Source organism: Canis lupus, chromosome 1, assembly GCF_048164855.1.
Source record: "Canis lupus baileyi chromosome 1, mCanLup2.hap1, whole genome shotgun sequence".
In the NCBI taxonomy this organism is placed as follows: Eukaryota; Metazoa; Chordata; class Mammalia; order Carnivora; family Canidae; genus Canis; species Canis lupus.
Window position 1 is genome coordinate 35,009,575 of NC_132838.1, and position 10,771 is coordinate 35,020,345.

Consider the following 10,771-nt stretch of genomic DNA (forward strand, 5'->3'; position numbering starts at 1 on the left):
ACCTCTTATAACTATTACTATATGAGAATGTTGTTTACTCCTTGACAATACCCAGAAAAAGAGTTGTTGTTGTTTTTTTTTTTAACATTCTCTACTCCAACTGGCAAAAAGAGTTGAGAGGTAATATTAGAGAGAGAAGGAGGAAAGGAGGGGTGCAGGGAAGAAGGAAGGAAGGAACGTAGGTGGGAGGGAGGAAGGAAGATTGATTGAAGGAAGAGTCTATTAGGATATTTTAGAGACTGTGGGATATTATTCTCCCCATGGAAATTAAGACATAACTCCTTTAGGCTGTCAATTTTGTTATTTGCAAAATGAGGGCATCTCTTGTTGAGGGATGCAGTTTGTGAAGAAGCAATTCCTTGGTGTCTGCTTGAAGAAAAGCCTACATTGCTCCGTTTCTCCGATGGGCTGAATGGCCAGCACTCTCTCCTCTACCCATCCCCAGTGAAACTGCACAATTTAGCTGAAGGTACTTATTTCTCAGGGGGAGAGCTCTCCCACAAGAAATTTCTAGCTGAGAATTCTATCCTCCAGAGGCCCTCACCTGCAGCATCCTGATAAGAAGCACTTCTTGCACTTAATCTGTGTCAACTCAACACTTAATCTTTCTTTGAGAGTTTAAAAAATTTTATTCAAAGGAACTTGCAGCACTTTTGTGATATTGGATTTTTGTTTGGGCTGGTAAAATTTTACTCTTTGATTTCATCTTCCTATTTTGAAACTATTTAGATTGTTTTATTGACTATTTTTAAAAGAATTATAGGAAATGGCAACATGGAGTGAATAATCCTGAGAAAGGTCCATGCTTCAACATGGATGTGTCTTCTTTCTAGTTTGCTCTGCACAGACCTAACCCAGCCTGCAAAGCAGCTGAGATGCCCACATTTCTTAAGTCTCTAAGGAAAGATGTTAAGTTTAGAGTTGTTTTTTAGGGATTTCAGGAGAACAAGAGCCCATACCTCCGCCTAAGAAGAAAGACTATGGCAACTCCAAAGAGAGCACTGGGCTAGAACAGGATGATGGTTATAGTGTGAGAGGTAAGAGTATGGATTTGGGTCCAGCCTACTGTATTTGAATGTCAGCCTTGCCATTTACCAGCTGTGGGTCCTGAGGTCTGTAAGTGATGTATACTTTCTGCACTCAGTGGCCTCAGCTGTGAAGTAATACCACTCCCTAGGTTGTTAAGAGGATAAATGAGTTAATTTTTAAACCCTAAAAGCTGGACCTGACACATAGAAAGTGCTATATTTAAATATGGTTAGATAAAAGCCGCTATCTCTAATAAACATAATTAGAGTGTAGATGCTGCTCATGAGTTGTCTATTCCATGGAGGATAAGGGAAGTAAGTAAGAATCTTCATTTTTCCTTTTCCTTCTGTGTCCATGCTGTATTGGTGGCTTTACTGCTCTCCAGGAATTTGCCTATCAATGTATGCAAATGTATGTATGATTGGCATTTCTCCAGTTGGCAGATAAGGGTCACAGAGGTCAACTGATTGCTCAGCACTTGTAAAGAGTAGACTCACAACCCTGTTGCCAACATCTAAGGCTTGTTCCCTATTTCCACCAACCTCCAAAGATACACACATACACCTGAAGCTGATCCTCAAATTCTTTTTGTTTTTTTTTAAAGATTTTATTTATAGCTTGCAGAGTAGCAGAATCGTAACCAATGAGGTTTATCCGAGGTGCGATTATTGCTAATTAAAAGATTTTATTTATTTATTCATGAAAGACAGAGAGAAAGGCAGAGACATAGGGAGAGGGAGAAGCAGACAGCAGGCTCTTCTCAGGATTGATGCAGGATTCGATCACTGGACCTCAGGATCCTGCCCTGAGCCAAAGGCAGATGCTCAACCAAGCAACCCTCAAATTCTACTTTATAAGGACAATTTTGGGAAACAACCAGATGCCTTTGGGGGGGGGAAGGGAGTGAAAAAGAGAGAGAGAGAGAGATAGAAGGGGCAGAAAGAGAGGGAGACAGAGAATCTTAAGCAGGCTCCATGCTCCTTGTGGAGCCTGACCCGGGACTCAGTCTCAGGACCCTAAGATGATGACCTGAGCCCAAATCCAGAGTCAGATGCTTAACCGACTGAGCCACCCAGGCACCCTCAACCAAATGCCTTTTAATAGCAGAGGCTGTGTGACAGAAGACAGGCCAAAAGGGTCAAAGTAGCTTTATTAGAATAGTGGGATTATGTGCTCGCTTCAGCAGCACATATAGAATAGTAGTATTAGTAGACTTTTTCATTTTCTCCATTTTTTCAAAATTCCATTTCATTGAATTACATTCCTTTTACATAAAACCATGCTTATTTTTAAAGCATCAATAACTGGTGAAATTATTCTTATGTTCTCTATTTAGACTAAATCTGGATAAACTGATTTAAGGAAGAGATTCAAAAACTTCCTTTTCCCTGCCCCCAAACATGAGAACCCAAGAGTGGGCTATGGCTGGAGGGGTAGGATGGGGTTATAATGCCTAGACTTAATGGGTGTCCCCTTTTTCCAATCAAAAACCCTATACTATCTTTTCCCTTTTAATCTGGGAGGAATTGTTGAACATCAGAAGCAGGGAGATTGCTTTAATTTACAAATAATGGGATCCCTGGGTGGCTCAGTGGTTGAGGGCCTGCCTTTGGCCCAGGGCGTGATCCTGGAGTCCCAGGATGGAGTTCCACATCAGGCTCCCTGCATGGAGCCTGCTTCTCCCTCTGCCTGTGTCTCTGCCTCTCTCTCGCTCTCGCTCTCGCTCTTGCTCTCCCTCTCTCTCTCTCTGTGTCTCTCATGAATAAATAAATAGAATCTTTTTAAAAAAATTTACAAATAGGTCAACCCTCCATTTTTCCCAAAAGCATTCAGAGAGCTCATGGAGATAGCTGCAGGGCTGTCATGGAGATAGCCAGATGCTTTCCAGAACAGAATGACCAATAAGGGGCCTCAAGCATCAGATAACTCAGTCAATCTAACTGTTGAGTTTCCCCATCTACACTCTAAGCATGAATCATTTTGCAGAATGACTCACACAAGTACCTTTTGTTCTGAAATACACCTGACATTAATCCTATGAGTTTACAGGGAACAAAGCATTTGGGCTGGATCAGCATATCATTTCCCTTCCTGCACTTGGGCTTTTCCACCCTATAAGTCACAATGGGTAGGGCTGACTCCTATTTAGAATGTGAAAAGCTGTGCCTGCTCTTCTGACCCTTTCACTGATCAGAATCATCCATACAAAACGCTGAATTTAAAGACTGTGATTCAAACTGGGAGACAAAGTGAGAATTTACACCTTCCAGGAATGGCAGCAACACGAGGCATTTTGAAGGGTCAGCAAAAGCAGCGGGTGCCTAGGCTATGGCTGGTGGCATCACCAGGCAAGTTATGGGCAGTGGTTTTGGAGTCTTCCCTCTGGGCTCTCCGTGTCCCTGCTTGCTGTCAAGCCTGCATCTCTGTCAGCCCCATGAGGGGTTGACCTCACTTGCATATCATCCCCAGTTCCATTTACACCAGTCAACACATGTTATGGCTCTTTATAGTTGGATGATTCCTTCCATCCTCAGTGATCTGTCTTAGAAAACTTATGAGTTCTTCCAGCACAAGTAATGGTCATAATCATGGCTAACATTTATGGTGGGTATACTATTTGCTAAATACTTTCTGGTATTGCAGCAGATATTTAGGAAAAATAAATATGGGCTACTTCTTATTGCAATACTAACTTTACCAATTAGGAAACGTGCCCAGAGTGATTCCATAAGTGTCCAGTGTACAAAACTGAGTGTATGATAGTGATTGGGCACTGAATCCACATCTGTCCAATTCCAGAACCTAAATTCAAACCACTTCACTATCACATCTCTGGGGAACCTGACTAACTGTGTTCTACTTCATCCTAGAAAAACTGGGTCAGGCTACAAATCAATCACTATAGATTTCTATCTATAATCTATCACATATAGATTTCAAAAGGCAAAAATGTAAAAGTTATGTAAACCTGAGAGATTTGTTGAATCATATTCTACAATGATTTTCTCTTTTCTTAGTGAGGGAAACATTGGAATAATAACATTCTTCTGTAGTTTCAAAATTCAAGAAACAAGGAATTTAGAGAAAAAAAATTTTTCTCTTGCTCTAGCTATGGTCCTCTTTCGGTATTCCACTGGGCAATGCAGCTTTGCCAGACACAGGGCAGTGTGAGCGCACCAATTTCTGTCAATTCAAAAGCACATCAGTTTCTATCAATTCAAAATTCAAAGTAATTCTAATCAGCACATTTTTTTTTTTTTTTTTTTTTTTTTTAGTGCCAATTGCAGGCATTATGGGTCAGGCAGGTTAATTCAAAAGAGTATTTCTTTTTTAAAATTTATTTTTATTTTTTTTATTTATTTACTCATGAGAGACAGAAAGAGAGAGACAGAGAGAGAGAGAGGCAGAGACACAGGCAGAGGGAGAAGCAGGCACCATGCAGGGAGCCCAATGTGGGACTGATCCCAGGTCTCCAGGATCACACCTGGGCTGAAGGTGGTGCTAAACCGCTGAGCCACCGGGAGTGCCCCCAAAGAGTATTTCTGATCTAAATGACTTGAACAGTAAAAAATATGTATATTTTTTCCTCTTTTCAGTGGGATTCTGATAAAATAGACATGGAACTCTCAGTGTAAAAATTCTTTCCTAATAAGAAAGACATTGATGAAATATAATTCAAATTCAGAGAACTCTTTAGTTGACAAGAAAAATCACTGTCAAACTCAGAGGTGGTACTGCTTGAGTCTCATTCATGGATGTTTATTTCCTTAAAGGCAATTTTTAAATTTTCTTCTCTTATCTTTTTGGTATATGACCATTACTTTCAAGGTCTACCAGTTTTTAATGATGATGATAATTCAAAACAATGGTTATGTTTTTATTCCAGGGCAGCTAAACACTTGAAACAACAGTAAACTGAGTAGTCTTTCCTGGCAGGAAGAAAATACCCTCAGTCCAACTAGAAACTGATAGATAGCACATGGGTTGGAAGACCTATGTCTTTCTGCCACAAACCCATATAAAGCTTTGGCTGGATAATTTGATTATTTCATCTAAATTTTCCCAACCAAAAGCTGGGAATGGCACCCTTGTGTCCTACAACTCAAAAGTATTGTTCAAATTAGGTGAATATATGATGTGTTGAGAGTACATTTATAAAAGAGAAAAGTTATAAACTTGTCAATTTTTTTCCCTCATGTTTTTCTTTCTTGAAAAAATTTACTATGTCATTCATGGTTGCTTTATTGTAAAATGATGATATATCAGCTATGGCAGGAGAACAAGTTTGATAATGTATTCTGCAAGAAGAACATTACCACTGACTTATGCTATAACCAGCCTTCACAGGGCAAACCAATCCATATTCCATTAGAAGCTCAGAGGAGCTAATGAAACATATTGTTGACCTTCAACCCTTATGTTCTCTGCTTGTTGCTTTCTTTTTTTTTCTTTCAAATTACTGTACCCTGTTCTGTTTCTAATGAGTCTCTTCTCCACTAACTGCCTTCCTACCTTTTCCACTCTGCTAGAACCACGGAAGCTTCAAAGTGGCCACCATGATATGAACGGGGAGCTTGTGAGCAGCCCTGACATTTCTTTCACTCAGCTCTGCTCCGACATTTACCAAAGCTTTCCTGTAGATAACAGGAAGCAAAGAGATGAAGCAACTCTGATCCCTGATTAGGGTCAATATTACCTCTGAATTAAATTTGTTTCTCTGAAACTAGTTTTAATTCCTCCTGCCTTTGAGGAGAACAGACTCAAGGTGGGAAGGGTGTTAACACCAGCAGCAACATTCTCAAGATGATAATCCTCTTTTCACGCTAGTAACTGTAGTGTGGGACATTAAAATAGGCAGAGCTGGGATTGAATGATGCAGATTGTAGCACTTACACTTGACAATTCCCTTAACTTCTCATAACCTCCATTTTCCTATGATTTCTTATGAGATTACTCGTACTGTGTAAACTCCTCATGTACATAGTAGGCACTCAATGACCCATAATATTTTTTGAAAATTAGATTTTTAAAAATTAGTATACCAATATCAACTAAAGAATATTTTTATAACAAGCACAATATGTCTTTCTCTCTCTCACATACACACACCATTCACCAAGCTATTATCATGTAAAATATTTAAAAGTTTAGTTACACTCTGAATTTTTTTCATGGTTTCTTTAGGATGGGAGTGGGATGTGAAATACAATACAAATGAGAAGAATAAAGGATTTTTTTCAAGATTAAATTTTAAGGATTTATTTATTTATTTGAGAGAGGGAGGGTTAGAGGGAGAGAGAAAGCCCCAAGCAGACTCCCTGGTGAATGCAGAGTCCCACACAGGGCTCCATTTCAAGACCCTGAGATGATAATCTGAGCCAAAATCAAGAGTTCAATACTTAACTGACTGAGCCACCCAGGCACCCCTTAAAGATTGTTTTTTAGAACAATTTTAGGTTTTTAACAAAATTCAGAGGAATAAACAAGGATTTTTATACTTCAAATGTTTTTAAAAGGGAAAAGAAAGCACAAGGCTGAGGTTTTAAAGAGTAAGATGTTCAGGCCAAAATATATCATCAACAACTGCTCTCTGCCTCCAACAGAATTAGTATTGTTTGAATCATAAAGGAATAAATATTATGAGTCCCAATTGACCAATTAATAGCATGCACAGCACAACTACTGAACAAATATAGATCAAAAAAGAGCATCTGGCTTTTGGCAAGGGGGGATACATAGCGAATGCAGTGGGAAATTACTCATGGAACCGCAGAGAAATTAAACTGCATTGCCTTTTGTTAAGGAGGCTACATACAAGGTCATGTTATGCAAACAAAGTATTGGCCTGCAACCATCCCCTCGTCCTGATACAAGCTTCAATTTTATTCAATTTCAGAAATACTGAGCACCTATTAGGAGAATCTACTATATATTTCAACACGTCAGTTGGCATTTGTGGAAAGCAGTACCCAAGAATGGTGACAAGCTCAGCCTTTAGTGTTACGCAGAGAGGGCTTGAAACCCAAGCTACATCACTTACTAGTTTTTTGTTTGTTCTTTGTGTCAGGAAGGTTGATAGTTTTCTCCATCTAGAAACAGAGGAGGGTAATGCTCATAGCCAGACAGATGGACATTCATTGGGACACAGTGATAAAGAGGTACAATAATAAAGACAATTGTTTGCAAGGTGCTTGGCAATTTGCTAAGTTCCTTTTTATAAGCTATTTTTCATTTTGTTAGAATACTGAGGCTAAAGAGATCTGACTTTCCTTTCTTGTTTCTACATCATGAATGATTAAAGATGATCCAACCATAAAGAAGCTATTGTTAAATTTAAAAGGGTGTCTTTGGATCATTAGCAATGAAGTGAGGACTTTTACAGAAATGGTGGTGGACACAAAGCATGACTTCATGTCACTTGGCTGTACTTGGCTCTGGGCACAGTTGTAGGAAGCAATAACATTTTAGCAAGAATCAAAGGTAAAGAAGCAATAAAGCTTTTAACAATATGTGGGAGTATATGAGGAATTAGCCTAAATACAATTAACTGTGAATAAACTGTGGAGGTGTATGACTGGATGTAACTATCTTAGAAGGCAAAAAAAAAAAACCCCAGGAACTAGTAGGGTGACCAACTCTTCTTAGAATTTTCTTTTGAGAAAATAATTCCTTTTATTTCACCTATTAATTTAAAAAAAATGAATAAATACAATTATAAAACAAGCTTTTTAATAGTCACTTTTGGCTTTAAAATTCTAAAATGCTTTATTACAGTCTTTCAACTATTCTAACAGGCACACGTACCTCAGAATTGTTTGAGGTATAATTAGCATGCAATCAAAGGCACATATTGAAAATAGATACTTTAAAATTTTTGTATAATTTTGTACAAAAATAAGTACATTTTAAAAGTTTTGGCATACGTATACAACTGTGAAGTCATTACCACAAACAAGACAGTGAATGTATCCCTCATGCCCAAAAGCTTCCTGTCATTCTTTGTAATCCATCCCACCCTCTCCATGCTCTACTTCCATCCTCAAGCACTAACTTACTTTCTGTCAGAATAGGTTGATTTGAATTTTTTAGAATTTTATATAAATGACATCATACAGTATGTATTCTTTTATGTCTAGCTTTTTTCCCTCAGCATAATTATTCTGTGATTCACCAATGTCACTGCATATGTCAGTAGTTCATTTCTTTTTTATTACTGAGTAGTTTTCTATTATATGGATGAACCACAATTTGTTTATCTATTCATCTGTAGATGACACTTGAATTATTTCCAGCTTGGGGCTATCTTTAATGAGGCTACTGTGAACATTTGTACATAATTCTTTGTGTGGGCAAATGCTTTCATTTCTCACAGGTAAATTATATGACGGAAATGGCTGGATCCTATAAAAGGTGTATATTTATCTTTTTAAGAAATCAATGAACTTTTCCAAAAAGTCATACCATTTTATACTCCTACCAGCAGTGAATGAGAGTGCTCATTCTTCCATACTTTTGCCTGTGCTTGGCATGAGTAATCTTCTTAATTTTAGCCATTCTAACAGGTATCTAATTGTGGTTTAAATTTGTGTTTCCCTAATGAGTAAAGATGCTGAACATCTTTCCATATGCTTATTTTCCATTCTATGTCTTTAGTGAAATGCCTGGTCAAATATTTTGATCATTTTTTTAAAGTAGGCTCCATGCCCAACGTGGGACTTGAACCCACAATGCCAACATCAAGAATTACATGCTCTACAACTGAGCCAGCCAGGCACCCTGATCATTAAAAGAATTTTTTTTTTCTTATTACTGAGCTTTGAGAATTTTATATATACTGGATACAAGTTCCTTATCATATATGTATTCCAAATATTTTCTCAGTTTCTCTTTTCAGTCTCTTAACAGCCTTTTTAAAAATATTTTTTGTTTTATTTATTCATGAGAGACACAGAGAGATAGAGGCAGAGACACAGGCAGAGGGAGAAGCAGGCTCCATGCAGGGAGCCTGACGTGGGACTGGATCCTGGGACTCCAGGATCACACCCTGGGCCGAAGGCGGGCGCTAAACTGCTGAGCCACCCAGGGATCCCCATTAAGAGCATTTTTTGAAAAGCTAATCGTTTTAATTTTGATGAAGTCGGTTATCATTTTTTTCTTTTATGTTTGGTATGGAATCTAAGAAATCTTTGCCTAACCCAAGGTCAAAATAATTTCAACTATGTTTCTTCAGAAAATGTTATCATTTCAGGTTTGACATTTACTTCTATGATTCACTTTAATCTAATTTTTGTGTATGATGTGATAGATAGGTCAAAGTTGATTTTCGGGGAGAGGGAATATGGAGGTCCAATTATTCCAGTGCCATTTATTGAAAAGAGTATTCTTTCTCCACTGAATGGCTTTGCACTTTTGTCAGACATCAGTTGTACATATATGTGCAGTCTATTTGTGGATTCTCTATTCTGCTCCCTCTATTTTTATGTTGATACCACACTGTGTTGATTACCATTACTTTATAAACAATCTTGAAAAAATACCCAACTTTGCTCTTTTTCAAATTTGATTTATCTATTCTTGGTCCTTTGCATCTGCATATGAATTTTAAAATCAGATTGTCAATCCTTATGAAATAGACTGCTAGAATTTTGGTTGGGTTTGTTTGCAACCCATAGATCAATTTTGAGAGAATTAGCATCTTATTTTTTTAACATCTTATTTATTTATTCATGAAAGACACAGAGAGAGAGAGAGGCAGAGACACAGGCCATGGAAGAAGCAGGCTCCCTACCAGGAGCCTGATGTGGGACTCCCAGATTCCAGGATCACACCCTGAGTAAAAGGCAGATGCTCAACTGCTGAGCCACCTGGCATCCCTAGAATTAGCATCTTAATTTTGAGTCTTCTAACCCACGAACAAGGTATATCTCTACATTTATTTAGACAACCTCTAATTTCATTAATTTCTCTCAGGAACATTTTGCAGTTTTCAGTATACAAGTCTCACACATCTTTTGTCAGATTTATCACTAAGTTCATGATTTTTATATTATTGTGAACAATATTCTTTAAAATTTCAATATCTGATTGTTCATTGCTTATGAATAAAAATATAATTGGTTTTGTATATTGAACTCATATTCTACAACTGTGCAAAACTCAGTTCTTGGTCTAGTGGTGAGAGTGGACATCAAGTATGGTTTTTCTGAGGAATGCAAGGTTAGTTAACATAACCAATCAATGTAATCACCATTTCAATAAACTAAAAAAAAAAAACCCCATATATATTATATATTATCTCAAAAGATGAAGAAAAAACATTTGACAAAATCTAATTTGTATTTCTGAAAAAATCTCTCAATAATCTAGAAACAGAGGGTAAGTTCCTCAGCTTGATAAAGACCAGCTATGAAAAACAAAGAGCTAATATCACAGTTGATTGTGAAGGATTGAATACATTTTCCCTAAAATCAGAAATAAAATAAAGATGCTACCACCTCCCTACCTGAAGCTACTCCTACCTTTCACATGGACAGCTTCAGAAAACGTTTTGAATAATTTTATAGTTTTGAATAACAGTTATTTTTTACAGCCTTATTATTTACCTCTACCATTGAATTTGCCAGGGATGAAGGAAGGAAGGGAGGGAGGGAAGGAGAGTGGGAGAGAAAAAAGGAGGAAAGGAAAAAAGGGAGAAAGAAAGAAAAGAAAAGGAAAGAAAAGGAAAGAAAGGAAAAGAAAATAA

At 37.6% G+C, this 10,771-nt stretch overlaps 1 pseudogene; it reads left to right on the forward strand.

Moving 5' to 3' along the window:
* Positions 1 to 1,644: 1,644 nt before the first annotated feature.
* On the forward strand, positions 1,645 to 1,726 carry LOC140609129 (U4 spliceosomal RNA; annotated as a pseudogene).
* Positions 1,727 to 10,771: the final 9,045 nt, after the last annotated feature.